Genomic DNA, 19002 nt, shown 5'->3' on the forward strand with positions numbered 1-19002 from the left:
TAATGGGACCCTTCCCATGGGGTCTGCCCGCCTGACCACCACCTGCTTCCCATCATGTTCTGGCTGAGAAAGATACGTATCTGTGCTTACAGTCTGGTTATCTATAGCACTTTTCATCCAAAGATCCCTAATCACATTGCAAACATTATTACATTTAGCTTCATGAACTCTCTTTTGACATACGAGGTTATTAATATACCCCATTTTACGGTCCAAGGGAAATAAAGAATTGAGGGAGACAGCAGCTGAGAAGCCATCACGTCCTTGGCCAGAGATTGTGCAGGATTCCAGGATCTCTTCCATTCCCAGGCACTGAGTGCTGAAGAAACATAAGTCATGCATGTCACTATCTCAATTACCAGTGAAACTCAATGACTGTGCAGCCCAATACTTTGACAAGAAAAACTACTCATAATACTGCAGTTTTATACCTTTATTATTATTTATTTGAGCAGCTTCTTACTACTCTTCCTTTTAAAATGCTTAAGTGCCTATGTGTAGACTGGAAGCAGTCTGCTTTTTATAATAATCTTTGCATTTATCTGAAGTGATTTTATAGAGCAAATGCGTAGGATCCACAGAGCATTAGAAATGTTTCCCACTTCTCTTGAAAACTAGACACATAGTGTTTCAGGACATCCATTAATAATCCCTGCTCTTGGGAGTGCCTAGCTATCAAAGCGCTGGGTTGGTTTATTAGTTTACAGGTTATTACTTCTCTAGTTTAGATTTCTCTCTTGTATCTTTTATGATGCAGAATATAGACTGTGAGCTGGAACCTCAGGTGCAGCTGGGCTCTGGTCTGCGCATCCAAGGAGAGAGGAAAGGAATTAGTTTGCTCCCTGATGGAGGAGCTGCTTGGGAATTATTCTGACCCTTGTTATCAATCAGGTGCGTGAAGCAGAGCTGCTGTTAAGGGCTCTTGTCTGGCCAGGCAATATCAGAGTGCTCCTCTTCACCATATCAGCATCACAGCAAGGTCGGGAGGGTGTGGGTGGTGCAGGGTTATGTGCCTGCTTGTCACTGCTCCCTCTTTGGGGCGGTTGTGTCAAAGGGGTAAGAGGGATGACAGAAATCCACCTCCTGATTTTTTCAAGCAGTTCCCACTGCATTTAAATGGAGTCTGACAGAGGCTGTGTCCATGTCCAGAAAATAGCACTGAAATGAGAGCCTAGGGAAAGTGGAGGAGCACATTTGGTGCTGTTCTTGAAGATCAGCTTTGGTACCAGAAGCCTTTTTATCTCAGCTGGCTATCTCTGCAGCCAGTTGGGAGAGGCTATGTCACGCCTAGATATGAAGCAGAAGCACACCTTAGAACCTGGCTACCTACAGCTAGGAGTCAAGCCTGCCGGGGCTGAAGCTGGCTGTTGTATCTCCTGGTTTCTAAACCCCAGTCAGGCTGACACCTGACATAGGTATGTGCCTGCTAAACATGACCCAAAGAGAACAGCTTCTGCACGTGGACTGAAACAGGACATCAAGTTTGCAGGGAAACCTGAGGTTAAAATCTGAGTTCGGACATGTCCAGGTTTAGGTGACAGCTTAACAGAACTTTCAGAGTTTCAGTATCATTTCCTGTTCTAAGAGACCAGTCGAGGAGATGTGCTTTGTCCTTAAGTTTTCTACACAGCTCTCATTGTGTGCGACATCTCCTATTTCATTCATTTGTTGCATAACTAAGAGGAAGGCTAAGCCAATCAATCAGGCATTGCAGAAGCCCTCTAAGCTATTTACCTGTTCATTGATTAAGCTTTTTTTTTTTTTTTTCTTAGTGATGAATTCAGCCTGAAAAAGAAAAAAAAAAAAGAAAAAAAAAGAACCAACCACACCACCACAACCTTCTAACAAAACAACAACAAAACAAAAGCTCAACAACTAATTATTTCCTTTCTGTATAGTCCTTAGACTGCAGTCAGCTGCACATCTGAATTGCTGTATGTAGTTGCATGCCTGAGACTCTCAGGTCATCCTATTGTCTTTTTTTTTTTTTTTTTTTTCCCATCATTTTCAACGTAGTAAGAAAACAATATGGGAATGTTCGTTGATGTCTGTGTAAATAGCAACTTCCCACATATGAACACTAGCGTATTCTCCTGCAAAAGCTCAGTGTGTAGGGTAGGATTTAAAAACATGGCAATAAGCCAACACGCTCTGGCTGGGCCTGGAAACATCTAGGTAGCAATTTGACTAGAGCTCTTTACATTTTTTTTTTCCCCCCGATTTAGCAAGCTATAAAAAGAAGTACTCCAGGCCTTATAGGACTTTGTTATGCTGCGTCATTTGTGTTTTCTGGGCTGCTGTGCAGAGTGGGGTAGGAGGACTTGAGATCAATGAGACTGGGATGAGAAATGGGCTTCTTTGATGCTTGGGAGAATTTAAGAAAGGGGCTGCTCCCGAGATTGTAGAACCTGGCACAAGTGAGGCAAGTCACACCTACAGAAGGACTTTGCTGAAAACGGTTTCCTGGGTGCTTGATCTTGAGCAGCAGTAGTTTTCTTATAGCCAGTACCTTGAAAATCAGTGGATCCTACGTTTATTTGCAAAAATTATCCAGAAATAACTTCAGCAGCTGCTGAAATGAAAACGACATTCTTGAAATGTGTGAAATGCATCCAGAGCAGCCCCAGTCTACCTAAAGAACTCCGGCTACCTAAAAGGCTCGGGATTACATCATGCAGTCTCGGTGGTGCTAACAATAATTTTATCTACAATATTTATCATAAGATAACAGCTGCCTGTACTGGGCACTGCACCCAGGGGGTACAGAGCAGATAGAGTCATCATGCTGCAAGATTGAGTTTGAGTACTGTTTACATAATTTTCATTTGTCAAATAACAGCCCTACATTGATCATGACCATGACAGTGCCTGTGGATGGTATCATCCATCAACAGATCCACTCTGTGAGCAGCAGAAACTTTGAATTGCTGGAACGGCTGAAGAAATTATTTCCATGGATCAGTAAAGACAGCAGTAATTGTCATAAAGCTCACTCTAGTTTGTGCAGGAGTTTTTCAGTTGCTCACGGTGGTCTGTCAAATGAAAGGCAGCATGCAAATGGAGTGGATCATAAAAATAATAATAGCGTAGCTTCTAAGAACAAAATTCGTACCGCTCTTTGTTGCTAAGAAGTGTGGAGACAAAATAACAACTTGACTCTTGCAGAAGCAACAGGAGAATATCAGACTATGGGTATAATACTAACAGCATGGTCGGTTGTATAAATCACTTAATTGTGACAGCAAATTAAATAGTGCCGTTGTCTAGAATTCAACCATAGTTAAAATGATGTGTCTTGATGAGACAAATGCTTTGTGCACTGCCAGTAATATATTAGCTCCTCTTTCAAGTGAGAAAACAATTAAAAACTTGGTTGAAAAGGGCATATTTTCTCTGTGGCCACTGATCCCTTAAACTCTGGAAATAATAAATTGTTTCTAATAGTTGTTCATTATTACACAGTTGAAAGAGAAAAAATCCATTGTCTCATTATGTTCAAGACAGTTATGAAATTGCATTGGGAATATTTGAAAATATAAGAGGCATATAACCAAATGTTTTCAACTTTGACAGTGCATCATCATTTGCAGCTCATAATGCTACTGTTAACTTTGGGAGATATCAGTCAGTGCACGCAGTGGAAAATTAGAATAAATATTTACTTTTAGTGCATATACTGCATAAATAACAGCAAAGTATGCAGTAGTCGTGATTGGATTTTGAGGGTCATGTAACAAAAATTTCAGAATTACAGAAAGTATTCATTTTGCAGAACTTAAATATGTGGAAATATTGAGGCTTCTCCCAGTGAAGTGAGTAGCTTTGTGCCTTGGTAATGCAAAAAAATCAAAATTATTCTGGGTGTTAAGAAACACTCTTGGATATTAGATGAAAATGGCACCATCTAATTTTGAAGTTCTCTACAGATTTTGAAAACAGGGATGGTGGAAATGCCTGGTGTCTGAATGAACTTTTTTGTAGTTCATTACATTTTTTTTTTGGTCATCAAAATTAAGTCAAAATTAAAATACTTAGCACAAAAAAAAAAAAATGCTGTAGATCACTATAAAGAATGAATAACACATTTTTTGGTCATAAATGTCAGACCTGCATAAAGACATACCATGACAAGGCAAAAGAATGGAGGCAGGCACCCTTCGGTGGGATGTATGAGCTCTCCGATCCCAGTCTCCATCTACTGACAGTGACCTGATTCAGTCTCTGAAAAAAATGTGAGATTTTAAGAAACTGGAAGCCATACTGAAGGACATAGCTATGACAAAAAAATTGGTCTAGCTAAGAATATTGTGATTGGAAAGATTTTGTGAGGCATGTGCATACGCTGCACAAATTTGTATTTAGAAGTGCTTCAGATCCTTATCTCCATTTCATAACACTTGTAGAATTTTCTGCATCCATTCCTGTCCCTAGAGAGTGACAGGATAAATGTTTTCTCTTGTAAGCAGATTTGACATTTCAGAAACCTGGAAAATGTTAAGTCTGTTAAAGCTGAAGTTTAAATAGTTAATTTTCACTGACCACATAAAGAATCAACATTAAAATTAAGTGAACCAACATTAGAAAGAAAATAGTATTGAAATTGTTTGTTATTACTATCCTAAGTAATAAACTGAAGTTTGTAATAATGGAATTGTGCCTTTGATATACAGTATACACATACTCTGAGGAGTAAAAATACAATTATACACTGAAGAAAATGGCATTAAAATATTGTCCCTTATTTCACAAATGCTTTTCTATTTCTGTGCAAGAAGCATACTCATCAAGAAAAGGAGATATGCCGTGAACTTTTAAAATTTCATCCTGGAAATGAGGTCTGACTACTCCAAAAGGAAATCAGTGTCATTTCCTACTTTCTCTTCTGTGTCTGCAAGAAATGCTCTGCTTCAGTCTTTCTCTGCTCCTCACTTAATTCTGTTTCTCCAGGGGACTCTAGCCTGTTGCTCGTGTTGTTGCTCGCAACTTCATGTGAGTTTCCTTTCCTGTCGCTTCCAAGAGCATTTTGGAACCCGTTTGCCCTGAAACCCTGGGATCAGAGAATGTTGAGAGATTAGGTTTAAACCTGTTAAACTGAATTAACACTCCTACCACATGATTCTGGCCCATGCCAGTCCTTCTCATCTCGTTCGGAGTTTAGGATAATTTGTTTAGTAGTGCTGATCAGTTGGAGGTTAATTCAATTGGACTTTGGTTATTTATTCATGCCCGGATTTGCTAAGTGTCACAGCAGATACATGAGGGCTCTGTTACAGTTATGAGACGGCTTCATTAGTGTGACAGAGAGTCCATCTGGATGACTTCTCTTCCTCACTGCAATCACTGGCTGTCAGGGCTTTCTACGGTGGAAAAAAAATCCTTATGTAACACCTGCCTTTCATTTGTGTCGTAAGCCTATTGATTACAACTTAAAATACACTTCTCTTTGCTGATTGCTGGGATTGCCAATAACCTTTCTCAGGGATCTCAGCGGTATTCCAGCTCTATATTTTAAATTGATACCAGAGTATAAAAGAAAAGTACAAGTGTGTTTTAAAAGGCATTTGTTACTAATAAACTGCTTCATGCAGTGTTTTGCTCCTAGAGAATTCCTACTCACTTCAATATCCTCTTTCTCCATCGGTGTACCCCTGCCAGCTGCGGGGTGGAACATGGTCAGTCTTCTACACCATCCAGAATTAACTGCCCCAAAATGGAAGACAGCAAAGAAGATGAAAATTGCATCCTGCTGAAACCTCTGGAGGAATCTAGGTTGGCAGAGTGTTGTTACTCAAACTGGATCATGGCCAGGACACCGGGATTAATGTTAGCACAAAATGCCACTTGATTGCAAGTGTTCGGATAACCTTGGATGAAAGTCTTATCTGAAAAGAGGCTCTTCTGACAGAATAGGGCTCCCTGATATTGGCTGGGGCTTTGGTTCAGGCTTGACTCAGAGAATTTTTGCTATTTGCTTCAGCAGTTTTTGAATGGGGCAGCTCTTGAGTGGTAACAGATCTCCCCTTCACAGCCTGCAGCGCAGCAGATAATTTCCCAGAGAGGACTCCATGCCGCGGACTGATGTCTCATTTTAGACAGACTGTGATTAGATGTTTCCTGATATATCATGCAAACATTACAAATGGGAGCCTGAAGGGACGCTTGCTGGGGAAAGGTCCTACAGATTAGAAGCCAGGAAAATGTTCAATACCAAGAAGGCGCTGGGCCAAGCCGAGCTTCTGCGGTCACAGAAAGATGGAAAGGCTACTTAAGTCATAGAGTTTCTCCCAAGGAAGTGAGACCCAAATTTGCCTCATTCTTATGATATTCTCCTCTCTGAATATTTCTACTGTCAGTCCTGTAATGCATGTTATGGCTTGGGCGGGCAGAACCAGGTGGTCCCCGGTGGAAGCCTTGATGATTAAGAGCAGCATTAATCAACATTTCTTCTCTTGCCTTTTTTTTTTTTTTTTTAATTAAATTGTAAATCTGTGCCGAGGAACAAACAGCAACTTTCAAGGAGTGAGAAATGTTCCCGCGTTTGGCCTGCTACAGGAAACCCTGTCACAGTTACACACCGTGAAATATAGTCTCCAACAGAACAACGTTCCTGGAGCCAGCTGGGACCTGCATTACAACACGGTGTTCTTCGCTGAAGTTTATTCATTGTTGACTTGGAAGCCAAGGCAGAGCTTTTGAGTGGAGATTTCTACTTATCCACACAGCAATGCAACACGGCTCCCACAGCGTCAGCTCCCACCAAGAAGCTGAAGAGAGCAGGGCTAAGAGAAAAATGTGCCAGGACCCATCTTAGCCACCAGATGAACAACCTGCTGGGGGGTTTTGGTGTTTCTTGCACTGATCCTGGTCTCACACTCCTGCACGGGCAAGAGAAAGCAGACGGGGACAGTGTCATGGGAGCCTGCCGTGAATTATGAAGAGGGCTGTGTCTGCCAAAAGGCAGTGTGTAGTCCCCAGAGACAGGGTCCCTGGCTGGAGGAGGGGGAGCGGTGTGAATGCCATCTTCCTTAAAGCAAGCTCTGTGCAAAGTGAACCACCCTGACATCTCGGCTGCATGGGTGGTGAAGCTCTACCACAGAACTTGCTTTGCCATTTGGTTCTGAGGGCAAACTCCATCGCTGCTGTTATGTGGGGTGAATCCAGCCTGGCCTGGTTTGCTGGTGGAGCTATTTTTCACCTTACCCAGGCTCCACTGAAGTTTTCTCTCTTCTTCTATCTCCTATCCGCCAGCCCAGCCTTCCCATTCCTCTCCTGCAGCAGCTCAGACTTGTATATGAGCCAAGATATGAATCCCTGAGGAATCCACTTCATTTAATATTCCTCTTCCCTGTCTTCATTATTTTTCATTTATAGGGTAACCAGCACCTGAGATGCTCAGTGCTCTTCCTAACTTTACTTTGAGTAGATAAACTTTTAAATGAAACATTTTCATTCCCCCCTCCTTCTGTTGGAGGGCTACTGTATAATTCTATATTTAAAAAACAAAACAACAAACGGAGAAGTAATCACAGATGCATTTTGCTGAGGAGAGATAGATGGCCTGACATAAGAGATTGAACATACTATTCCACAGATATCCCTGCATCTGACAAAATAGGCCAAGCTTGTTCTTTATGTAGCTCCACCAGGGATGAACAAGACCCAGGGGCTGTAAAGAAGACCACGTGCTGACATTTTGTTTCATCGAGTCCCCGGAACACTGAATATGCTCTTGATATGCGAGAGTAGTCTGAAATCTGCAATCAGCTCCACGAGTGTAATTGAATCTGAGTCAGGAGAAGTGACACCTGCATGATGAAGAAGGGCATTCATTATGCTCTGTTCAGGTCTGTACCATCCTGCTCGTGTGGACGGAGTTCAGCATGTACTATCTCGAGCAGAGATCACACAATCATGCTCCAACTATCATTTCCTATATATATTTCTACTACGTGCCGGCCATCTCAATGCCGTGCTGACAACTGCAGAAGCACACACCGTCCTATCCCAATATCTGCTCTATACGTGTGCCTCAGCCAGCAGATGCACATTGCACTTATGAATATGAATGGCCCAAAACGTGTAACGCACCCTTCATGCCAGGCTCACTCTCCCTCATGTGCTTCTCATAAATCACCACTGTCTTGGGGACATCTGTGTCAGCTAAGACCAATCCCTTGCCCCTGCAGGCGAACACGAAACCCTTGTGAAGTCTGCAGGGGTCTAGGAAGTCGTCCATTTACACAAATGCTCCCTGCATGGCCAACAATAATCACAAGACCTTTGTACTAAAGACTAAATGTCCCATAGCACAGCAAGGGAGAAGGAGAGGCCATACACATCACCACTGCCCAAAGGGGAGATACAAGAGGGAAAAATGCCTGGATGATATTGTGATGATCTTCTCGTGGTGTCACCAGGAGCAGTTCTTTTGGGGAAGGTGCAATGAAAAGCTTTTCGGAAAAAATGTTGTCAAAGCAATTTTTGCTGGAAATGCTATTTTGACACATCAGGCCATATTGTTTTGATCATTGCCTTTTCAAAAGTAACTTCTAGCTTACAGTGCTCTGCTTTGATGATTTTTCAAACAAAGCTGCAGTCATTTTCACTTCGTGTCAATTTTTCATCCACATTTTATCTTACATGGGAAAACAGAGAGCGAAAGAAAACATTTGATTGACCCAGGCTCCCCGCGGGATGTGCTGGCTTTGCGAAAACTTTCCAAATATTGCTTCCTTTTCCCTGTTTGGAAGGAAATCCTCAGGCCTCTCACCTGTTGGAGAGGGGAGGACCCACTCTCCAGGGAACCCGGCACTTCTCATTGAGGACATCGGGTGCCCTTGAGAGGTGGCCAAAATGGGGGAAGCAGCACATCTTGGCAGGCAACCAGAAGAGCGAGCAGCCTTGGCAGGCCTCCTTTGTGCAAGGCAAGCAATTCGCCGGTCTCCTTTGGAGGAGGGAAGCATGGTGAGGTGACAGGCAGAAGGGACAGACCCGCTCTGGACCTTGCACCCAAGGTTGGAGCTCTGTTTTCCCTTCCTATGCCAAATGGGGATCACCTGCCAGTTCCCCATACTTGAAGGGAGCCTTCCCCAAGTCCCTTCCATGTCATACATAGGTATACAACACAGAGCTAAAATCAACTACTGAAAGCAAGAGAAAAAGATATTGCGAAATTCAGCTGGACCCTCCAGGGAGAGGATTGCAAAATATGTATCCAATAAAGCTTCTCTGATGATACCCATAAATAGAGAGCCGAAGTGCTGGCCCTGCTGTCCTCTCCAGTGCCATTCCACCAGAACTGTGTTGCTCACATCCTGAGTCATCCCCAAGGAGAGCAATAGACGTTATACGCTTGAAACGGTTTAATTTCCAACTGGCCCAAGCACAGTTCACCCCTCCTTCATCAAGCAAGAGGAAGATGGAGAATTTTAATATCTTCTGGTGAGATCATGAGACCTCTGAGCCCCCAGCCTTACTCAATGCAGCCAGTGCATTTTGCCTGTGCCATGCAACAAGCTGCAGGGCTTTGGGATTGCAGTGCCTGGAGAGGAGACTGGCAGTGCTGGCACAGAAAGCTGGTCCTTCCTGGCTGCTCTGACTGAGCTACAGGACCTCGAGGTCTCTGTTTTCAGCTGGTGGAGAGCCTGGTTAGCTCTTAATTTTATAGTAAGGTACTCAAATGGCTTTATTTCCCCAGGCAGAGATGAAGAATTCCCTCTTGGAGGAATAAGCTCTGTAGGCAGATGCGTTCAGTGAGGGTCTAACACTTCCTTTGTCCTGAAGTGCTGGAGTCCAGGTGCTGTCCTGGAGGGTGCAGCACCCATTCCCTGAGTAGGGCCAGCCTGAGTTTTGTAGGTAAACCGAGGTGGGGAGCTCCAGGCTCTGCTGTCCTCCCCGAACCAGTTGTCCCAGCACATGGGGAGGGGTTGGCTCCCAGGAACCTGCCCTCACCTCACACCGGGGGCACAAAAATTGCCCTGGAGATGAGGAAAGTGTCCTGCAGGAGGAGATACGGCCACCTTTACGGTGAAGTCCAAAGACAAGAAAAATCTGTAGGGCAGCCTACTGCTGTGAGGTGACTTGGCCTGGAACATCAGCAAGAAATACATTTGCAGGGAGTGTGGAACCCACAAGCACAAAGGAAATAAAAGGAGGAAATCAGATGGCTGAATTAGTAACTCATTAGAGGCCAGTAGGGACCGCGGTAATACAAACCACATTACATTGTCAATTTGTATTGTGCATTTGGAACAACAAGGATCGTGTTGGTCTGAAATTAAGAACAACCTGGAGGGGGCAAATAAGCTACCAGTGCACCACATAGTTGAGAGAGAGAGAATGTGTACTTGACATTAATCAATACTCGTACGCGTCTTCTAATTGAGTCAACCCGGCTTTCCTCCGGGACGCCACAGCGCCAACTGAACTCCTCTTCCTGCCTGATGGATTTGATTGCACTGCAGCTGTAAGTACAGAGCGCACCAGGAATGGCTTTGGCTTCTCCTCGGTGCCTCAGCACCAGCCTGGCTTGGTCCAGAGCATCAACAACCGGGCAGGACGTGAGCACTGATCCTGTCTTGGCTGGGATGGTCCGAGGGCACAGCCCCAGCATCCAGCTCCTTCACCAGCATGCAGATCTCCTAAAGAATCAAATGACCGATTCTGGTGGCTTTCTCAACAATTTGCCCCTTGTCCTGTCTCCTAAAATAGCCTTTTAAAAATACCTTAGCGCCAGAGGCACCAGGGGGGGTGGTTGATGAGCGTGACCCAGTGCCTGGGGGTCCGCAGCTGTAGGAGGTCTGCGCTGTGCCTTTGCAGTCTGATGTCTGTGCTTGTGTGAACGAGTTTGCAACAGTTGTTGGATTCGTGACTGGGAAAAAACGTTGTGAGGACTTGGGGCTTTCATCCAGCACATGTCCAAGGCAGACCACGGCACCCTCAGGTCACTTCTCCGGATCTTGGCATTCCTAACTCGTATTTCTTCCTCTGTCCTTCTGTGATGGCTGGAGGCACATCCCGATCGGGATGAAAGGCTTTCCTTTTCTCCCTTCAGATTGCTACTTGTGTTGTCGACTCAAGCCCCTCACTTAGTTGGTACTGGGGGATGAGCCAAAACCCCAGCCTATTCATATTTCACATCATGTGCACATTAATTGGCACTTTACATCGTAGAGACTTCCTAAGGAAGCACTGATTTAGTCTCTTAACAACCTTATTACAAACCCATTTTTCCCCTTTCCTTTTCCCTTTTTGTCATAGATAAGATTCTTTTTTTTTATTCCTTTTTTTTCTTTTTTCCCATTTTTTCCAGGACATGAACCCATTGCCTGAATTTTCTCAAATCTCTGCTCTGGGACACCGTGAAATCTTATCTCTGAGGCAGAGCAGGAAAAGAAAAGTAGTACATGGGGGGAACTGTGACTCATGCAGAAATTGAAATGATGAAGCAGAAGCTGCTATTATGAAGACCCAGAGGTGTTCAGAGACCTACTGGTGGAAAGGCAAAAGCTTGGGCTTTTCAGCCTTGAAACGCTTCTGCATATTGGAGCCAGATGAGGGTCGTGTTCTGCTGAGCTCTCTGCTTGCCTGCTAAGTCCCTTCCATGCCAGCAGCAGTGCAGCGGGGCTGAGAGCTCGAATGAAGGCAGCGTGCAGTGAATTTAAGGCTGATCAATAGGAGATCTGTTAAAACTTGAAACGGTGCTGCCTTCTTCCCTGTAACAAAAAAAAAAAAAAAAAAAAAGATTTTTTTTTTTTTTTTTTCCTGGAGGGGCTGAATCTGAGTGAAGGAAAATGAGGAGAAAACCTGCCTGATTTTTGTATTTCAATGGCCAAGCTGAAGGAGGCACCTATGTGTCTGTCATCATGAAAAGCTCCTTGTTTTGATGGAGCCTTAATGGATTTTTCAAAAGACTCTTTGAATGCCTCTCCTGGCTGCATTGGAAACTGTTATGTTTTGAAGCTGGCACCTGGCCATGTCTATTTACATTCAATATTGCCTTCGAAAATAGCATCACTTAAATCTTTTCCCATTTATTCAGCGCTGCATTAATTCATAGGGCAATGAGCTGGCCTTGCCTCTCCTGTGCAGGGGAAGAGGCTTCGGGGGGAACCCAGACCCGCTCCTCTCCCTGAGCACGGCTGAAATTCCTGCATTCCCTGTGCATTTTTGACACCACAGAAGGAGGGAAGACCACACACTGATAGGAGATAAAAGTTTGCAGCTCTGCTGCTATTAAACCCATTGAGTGGAGAGCCCCCAGCACCCGCAGGGCACCTGCTCCAGCAGCCCTATGACAGCTCTCCGGGTGTAACCCTGTTTGCCCTTGCTGCAGTTTGAGCCCGTGGCATCTTGTCCTGTCTGCCGCAGGCGTGGAGAACAGGCTGTTCCCTTCCTCCCGAAGGTTATCTTTTAAAGGCCTTAAGGACTTAGCAGTTAAGCTGAGGGGGAGACAAGGCTAACAGCCCCCCTCTGCTATTTCTTAGGCTAAGTACGGTGAGGGACCATTCCTCCTGTGGCACAGGGCTGCCTGACTCCGTCCCATTTCCTAATGGCACCATTGCCCTGCACCTGCTGCTCTCCCAGCTCCCTTCTGGATGAGAGGCCGTTCCTCCCTTCATTCCCACCTGGATCTGAGCTCCCCGTGCCTCCTGCTGAAAGGCAGCACCTTGCTGCCGTCCCCACTTTGCATTTCACCTCTGGATTTGGGGCCCTTTCCTCCGACTAGTCTAAATTATTTTGAATTCTAGCCTTGTCCCCAAAACGTCCTTGCCATCCCTCCCTGATCACTCTTGTCTGCATGCATAATAAAGCTGCTCCTTCATCCATCAACGTGTCTTCAGAGCAAACACAGGACGGAGCGGGAGCCAGGAGGATGCGCAACCTGGCTGTCCCCATAGCCTGCCACCCAGGGACCTGCCACCCCCTTGGGTGCCTGCTAGGGGCCACAGCCCTTTCCCCATGTTCTCTTTAACCAAGGAGCCCCAAAACAAAGGGGCAGAGTTCGTAACCCCAGGATTACAGCTGGTGGCTGAGGAGGTGGCAAGGTGTGGGGACGGTCCCTTCCTGGGCAGACCCCAGTGGGCTGCAGGATGAAGGATGCCCAGAGCTGTCCTGGCTCCTGAGATCCCCATTATCAGGGGCCGTGATTTCCTCCAAAATATCCTGAACTTGGTGAGAGCTGCAGTGTTCTCTCTCCCAGTGCCAAATTCTCCTTAATGAGGTTTATCCAGCTTTTCCAGCACGGCTTAACATCGTCCACCCAGTCCAGCCAGAAAGGATCCTTTATTTCGCTAACATCATTAATAGCAATAAGCTGTCCGTGGCGCGCGGTGATAATAGCGTTGATGCCGTAATGCCCCACAGACAGAGCTGGGATTTAGAGAAAGTTTCATTCTGCGTGCAACGTTAGCAATTTCCCCAGCTCCCTTCCTGAACAATTTCTCTATTTCACTTCCTATGCTGGAATTATGCCTCCCGCTGTTTACATTAAAAATGTATTATACATGTGTTGAAAACATTGAGTTCTATGTTGCTGGCAAGGAAGGAAGCTGTTATGTTTAAGAAGCGCTCTCTTATATTATTATCACTTTTGTTTAATTCAGTAGGATTATTTTCTCTAATTCCAAAGCTGGGAAAAGACTCCTGTAAATATTCTTCCCACTAGCCAATTTCTTTATCGTCCAAACCCATGTATAAGCTGACTTGCTTATGAACTGCCACATCAGCCAGCTAAACTGCTGATTTCCCTCTGTTAGCTTTCTCCTGTGCTTTGGATCAAAAACGTACGAGGAAAAGGTAATGGCGTTGAAGAGAGCTCTAAATGGCTTGCTGCAGCACAGGGGAGCTAGGATTCGTGCCAGCAGCAGAGCAGTGCCAGGCTGGGGAGGTGTCGAGGCTCCTTCACTTTCCCCAAAGAGCCACACGACCTTGGAAAATGTGAGACTGAGCATCTCTGCACTGTGGGGACTGGGTGCTCAAAGGGACCCTGCTGTCCCCACATCCATACGTGGACCTAGGGGGGATTTTCTTTGGGAAAGAAAAGGAAAGGGAAAGAGAAGAAAGGAAGGGAGAAGAGAAGGGAGAAAGGAAAAGGGAGAGGGAAAGGAAAGGGAAAGGACAAAAGGAAGAGTAAGAGATAAAGGAAGGGTGAGAAAGAGAGAAGTGCCCGTTGGTAGCACTGCCTGTAGGCCCTGCAGCTGTTTCGCCTTGCACAGCACAGGGGAGCACCCAGGGGAATCGCATCCAGCCTGGGGCATGGCAGTGAGGCAGCAGTGGGACGTTGCAGTGAGGAGATACGGGAGGAAGGATTAAGGAAGTTAAGTAGGTGGAGGAGACTAGGGGAGAAGCAGGCTAAGATGTAAGGCTGCAAGGAGCACTGCCTGAAGGAAGAAAAGAAATGATTTTCTTTAATTAGTGACTGACAACGCCGTACCTGGTGGGGATGAGTTGTAAGAGGAGAAAATCAATTCCCATAACCAAAACTGACTTTTTGCCGTTAAGGCTGGTTGGGGTCTGGGGTCTGTAATGGGAATGGGCAGCGGATCTCTCGGTGTGCTCTGCTCCGTGGTGCAGGCAGGAGAGGCTGCTGCGGGGTCAGTGGGGCTGCGGATGCAGTTTATGCCCCTTCCTACAGCGTTTTGGAAGTGATGGAGGCCTGGGAAGCAGAGGTCTCCAGTGGGAGAAGTCTCAGCTGCTCAATGGCAGCCAGCAGCAGCACGTTGGGAAGGTGAGCTGGGAGAGGAATGCTGAATATCCCAAATATCCTGAATATCATAGCCAGGGATGTGGTCCCCTCCTCCCAGGGCAGAGGCAGGGTGCGGGGTGACTCCTTACAGCCCAGACCTCTGGTTTCTCTCGTCCCAAACCCAGCAGCACAGAGGCAATTAGAGACCAGCGCGGGTCGCTGGTGGTCCCTCCGCCATCAGGAATGCAATAACATGTTTGTTAGATCTCCTTAAGCATTCACCAAGCCACTGCTCTATCCTAGAGGGAAATAACCTTGTGCTGAACAGTTCGATTGTCTAGTGCTAATATAACAGGAGAAAGCCTATTAAATGTTATGCTGGAAGGCTCCTATGGGTCTGCAATAACTTTTCTCTTTTTTTCTGTCCTTTTTCCCTTCCTTTTTTTCTTTTTCCTTTTTTTTTTTTTTTTTTTCTTTTCCCTTTCTCCCTTTCCATTCCCTTCCCCACAGGCCAGAAATGAGCAACAGCAATGAACTGAAGGCAGGGAAAACAATGTCTGTATGAAATGAGATTGCAAAACAGCTGGCAGCATCGCCTGCGGCCATGCACCCGCTTGCTGCTGGGGTCAGACCTGGGCTTTCTCTCCCTGCTCTTGCACCACGCTGCACGTTCACTACAGCTGGCTCTGCCTCGCCTCTCCCTCAGCAAAATCCCCTGGCAAACATCAGAGAAGTTTTCCTGCTCTGTACAACAATTCATTTCACTGGAGAAACCTCCGCAGCAGGGCTGGTCTGGGATCACCCCCTGCTTCCCATGCTCCAGCAGCTGGCCCAGAGGAGCCAAATGAGACCACCAGCTCCTGGGCCTGGGCAACGTCTGGCCAAGGACCTGTGAAACCAAAAACATCCCACCCAGCTGGTATGTTGGCTGTGGTAATGCCTGGTCTGGCTGTGGCTGCTCTGATCCTGCAGATGGATCCAGGGCAAGGGCGGCTTTCCCTGAGATGGGAAGTGGGAGAGAAGCAGACACGGGGCAAACCTCACGCTTCAAATAAACCATCCTCCTGCATTGGCTGCCATCAGGGGATGTGAGAAAGCCACTGTGGTGGCTTGCTGTCTGAGCCACCAGAATCAAAAGATGCCCCCTGTGGTGTCCCAGTGGTCCCACTGGGCACAGAACCAGCTCAACCTGACCTCGAGTGGCTTTTGTCACTCGATGCCACAAGCTCTGTGTGGCAGACAGTGCCCACACAGCCCAACTTGCTTCTCTGGGTGTGCTTTTGCCATCTGTGCTCCTCCAGCAAGCCCGGGGTGCACCTGGAGCAGCCAGAAGCAGAGCTCCTGGCTCTCATCCTGCTCCCTCCCTGAAGCCACGAGGCTTTCAGCTTCAAAGGAAGCAAGCTCAGGGCTTCCCAGGGAAGATTCAGAGGGAACATGTCCTCAGAGCAGGTTCTCTGGCTGCTGGAGGAGGTGCAGGGCTAATCCCAGTGCTGTCCCTTCCAGGGGTGAGAGCAGTCCCACGTGTCCTGCACACGATTCCTTCTGCTCCAGCCTGCCCCACTTTACCACCCTCAAAGAGGGCCAGGATGGGCACCGCTCCTGGGGGATGCTCATGCACGATTCCCCTCGAGGACTAAGCTAACCAGCCACTGGATGTCATTATTGCTCCAAACAAATACATTGAAGAATCTATTCCAGACCTCCAAAAACACGACTTTTTCAGCATTCGGTGGGGAAAGCTTGAAACATGCTTCATAAGAGGTTTGAGCTGGTTTCTGACTCAATAAACCAAGGGGGAAGAATTTGGGTCGGGTCACCCCCTTTCCTCTACCTTCATTGTTCAGCTGGAGACCACAGCTGTCAGAAATGTTTCCTGCCTTCTCTCTGCCTCACTTCTAAGGTGAGGTCTGGTTTTCAAAGAAAACCAAAACCACAGCAGAAAGCCTAAATGCAAGAGGGCAACGCTTCCCTGCTGCCTCCCTCCTGTAGGGATTTTCCTTGCAGGTTTGCCAAATTCAGCCTGATTTCCCCCACGATTTTGCTTCTTGGATTGTGGGTTTACTGGCTGGTTTGATATTTACTGGTCCCACTGTGCCCAGTGCAATGGCAGAGCTGCTAGAGGCAGGGGACCCGGGCACAGCCTGGACCCTCCTGTCCCCGAGCTGCTCACAGGCTCTGTTCCAGTGCTCCCCGAGGTGGCTGTGCCACCACAGCCCCCGTGAGCTCTTCCTATCCCTCGGGGATGGGCTCTTCCCAACACACTGGTGAGTCTCAGGCATCCTCTTTTGCTGCTCAGGACAGTTTGGGGAGTGAAGAACAAGGTGGAAGAGGCAGCGGGGAGGAGAGCAGGCAGCCCTTTGGGAAGCGCTGGGCAGAGCTCCCATGCAGCCTCACTCATTGCTCCCCTTTCATCTTTGTGCTCCTTCTTCTAACTTAGCCCATTCTGCTTAAATCCCTTTCATCGGCTTTTCGCGTTCCACCCCAGCCATAAAAGCAGGCGGGGGAGCACCGGCTGCTGAGATCCTGCTGGAGAGGACTCCTCCAGGACAGGCAGAGCTGCAGCTCCAGCACCACCTTGGCTCCCACAGACGGCTCCGGCCAGCACCAGCAGCTGCCAACACATCCATTGCACAGCGCTGCAAGCAGCCACAGCCCAAGGCAAAATATATATATATATAAAATAATTAATTTTGCTCAGTCTTGCCTTTCAGCTCGTGCAAGGAGAGCTGGGGACAGGCCTCGGGTGCGCGGGGGCAGAAGGGAAGCACTCGGCATGTGCCTGCTCTCCCTGCTTGTTTTGCCTTGTGTGCGAACCTTTGCAATCACAACGATGCAGCAATCCCAATCAATCCCCGTCGCTCCAGGCAGGTGTAATTCAAGCTCTGGCTGCAGACGGCTCTCATTTAATTAACGATGAAGGAGCCAAAACTCTGTGTAAGGCTGAGGAAGGTGAAGGGAAGAGCCTAAGGGGGGCTCGCGATGATCATGAGCGGAGGATGCCAGCAGACTTGCTCAGAGTTCAGCTCTTCCTACGAATGGGTAACGCTGACATTTATTCCCTGCGTCACAGGCAGGGATGTGTTGCTTGCCGAGCTGCAGTAGGCAGCACAGTTATCCCCTTATTTCAGTCCAGGGTGTGTGGAATGACTCGAGGACAGCACCAAGGGAAGCCCCACACCAATCTCCTCCTGGTGCTGGTACCAGCTCTAGGAATTCACAGGCTCTGAGCCCCCTTATCGCTGCTCTCTGCAGCTTTTCAGCTCTTCCCCAGCAGCTCCTGGCCCTCCCTGGCCCTGCTCAGCCCTGGTGTGAGCAGCCGCAGCTCTCCTTGGTCCATGAGGCAGAACAACCCTTGGATGGGGCAGAATTTGGCCCCGTCACGCTCCCTGTGCAGCTGCTGCCTTGCCAACAGTAATATTTCTTTGCAGTTGGCTGTGCCCTGTGCATGCCTCTGCCTTCCCCGTTTCCAGCCTGGATTTTCAATTTTCTGAATCTAAAATGAAATTAAGAGGTCCTGTTACTGTGGCAGGGGAAGCGGTGCGCAGCAAAGGAAGTGCTTCGGTCCTGCCTATCGTGGGCAAACGGGCTGTGTTTGGGAACTGGTTTGGATAGCTCGTGCCCTGGCCTTGTGATGCTTCACCTCCTGAGGCTGCTGCCCTGTGAGGCTCTCCCTCTTCTTGCTCCTGCAGCAGAGAGGCCTCAGCACATTGCTGTACCTGCACCCAGAGCTCCCCTCTGAGGAAGGGAAACTGAGGCACGCACCTGGAAATACCACCTGGGAGGTCACTGCATCATGTCAGAGTTCTGGGCTCATCCAGCCTTTATGAAATAACTAAGCAAAGGGGGAAAATAAAGCTGCAAGCAGCTGGGTAAGCCCAGAGAAAGACTCAAAGAGTTTTGTGTCCCTGCTCCTGCTCGTATGGCACCATCCCTCTGCACACCACCACCGTGCCTGAGCAGAACACACACTGCAGAGCCAAGGCCAGCTCCACCGAGCCACCCTCGGTGTCCCACCTGCTGTGTCCCCTCCTGCCTTCAGGCTCCAAAGCCACGGGGCCTCGTAGTCTTTTAATTTACTCCTGTCTCAGCAAATGGCTGGGAAGCTAAGAACCAAGTTTTGGAGAGAAGGGAGATGAAAATCCAGAGGAAATTGCTGGTTTCCTGCAGTGCTGACTCTGAGCTGTTTGATATTCCCTCTTTTTTAAGGTTTGCTTGTTTTAAAGCAACATTAATTGGAAAGATGCTGGAGTGTCAAATAGAAACCACTCCCTGAATAACCTTGCTAATGAGCATGTTATTAAAGCAGGGTTAGGAGC

The sequence above is a fragment of the Aythya marila genome, assembly GCF_965140915.1.
Source record: "Aythya marila genome assembly, chromosome: 15".
NCBI lineage: Eukaryota > Metazoa > Chordata > Aves > Anseriformes > Anatidae > Aythya > Aythya marila.